This window comes from Vipera ursinii (genome assembly GCF_947247035.1).
Source record: "Vipera ursinii genome assembly, chromosome: 1".
NCBI lineage: Eukaryota > Metazoa > Chordata > Lepidosauria > Squamata > Viperidae > Vipera > Vipera ursinii.
In genome coordinates, this window is record NC_139512.1 from 1,862,604 (window position 1) to 1,864,212 (window position 1,609).

Below are 1,609 nucleotides of genomic sequence, written 5' to 3' on the forward strand. Positions count from 1 at the left end.
GGAAGCAGTTCCTAGTAAGGCCGCTTTTTGCAATTGACTAATGGCAAATTTGTCAATGCCAATGGTGTTCAAGTGGTGCTCCAATTGTTTTGGGATTGCACCCAAGGCGCCTATTACTATTGGTACTACCCTTGCTTGCCTTTGCCACAGTTTTTCTATTTCTATTTGTAGGTCTTTGTATTTTGTGATCTTCTTCAGTTCTTTCTCATCTATTCTGCTGTCTGCAGGCACTGTGACGTCCACTATCCAGACTTTTTTGTCTTTCTTATCGACAATTGTTAAGTCCGGGGTGTTATGTTGCAGGTGCTTGTCTGTTTGAATTCTGAAATCCCAGAGCAGTTTAACTTTATCATTTTCTATGACTTTCTCTATTTTATGATCCCACCAGTTCTTGCTTACAGGCAAATGATATTTCTTGCAGATCTTCCAATGCACCATTGTTGCTACTTTGTCATGCCGCTGCTTGCAGTCAGTCTGTGCAATCTTCTTGCAGCAGCTTACCAGGTGGTCTACTGTTTCTTCAGCTTCTTTGCATAGGTGGCACTTACTGTCTGTTGCTGTCTTCTCAATTTTGACTTTGTATGCATTTGTCCTTAAGGCTTGGTCTTGTGTAGCCAGAATTAGTCCCTCAGTCTCTTTTATCAACGTTCCTGCTCTTAGCCGTTGCCAGGTCTTGTTATTATCTGCTTTCCCAGCTATTTTTTTAATGTACTGGCCATGTAGTGTTTTGTCTTCCCATGCCTCTATTCTGTTCTTCATTTGGTCTTTCTTGTAGGCCAGTTTGGTCTCTCCAGTAGTCAGTAAGCCTTCCTGATAAACTAATTTCAGTACATCTTCATCATTGTGCTTCAGATATTCTTCCAAAGCCATTTTTTCTTTTTCAACCATCTGATGTGCTTGCAGCAGTATTATTGTTGTTGTTGTTGTTGTTGTTATTTCAGACAAATGGCTGCCCAATCTCTTCTTAAAAACCTCCAGCGTTGGAGCAGCCATAACTTCAGGAGGCAAGTTGTTCCACTGATTAGTTGTTCTTACTGTTGGGAAATTTCTCCTTAATTCTAAATTGGATCTCTCTTTCATAAATTCCATCTGTTACTTTTTATTCTGCCCTCAGATATTTTAGAGATGTTGAACCCTGCAGCAGTAAGTATACACTTACCCGAGAGTAAGCCCTATTAACCACAGAGATATTTATCTTTACATAAATAATACACGTACAGATAATCAAGTCTACAGTGCAGCCATTCTTTCTTTCCAATTGTGCCCTAAAAGGAGAGCAACACTGCCCCCTGCAGATGAAGAAAGAAATCGCCCCACCTTGACAGGTGTTGGATTTGAAAAAAAAATTATATCAAGCATCGCCAAAGAATGGTTTAAGCATTCATTACGATAAAATTAATTCTAGGAAGGGGTGGCAGTAGATTAGCTGATCTTGTAAATCCTTCATTCTGATACAGGGAGGAGAAAGGAGGTCACCATAAGCATGAGCCATAAGTAGTGTGTTTCACCACCCCCATATTTGTTTTTCTTGTTTATTAGATTTTTATCCTGCCTTTTATAAATAACTTAAGGGAGTGAACACAATGTTCCTTCCTCCTCCTATTTTCCT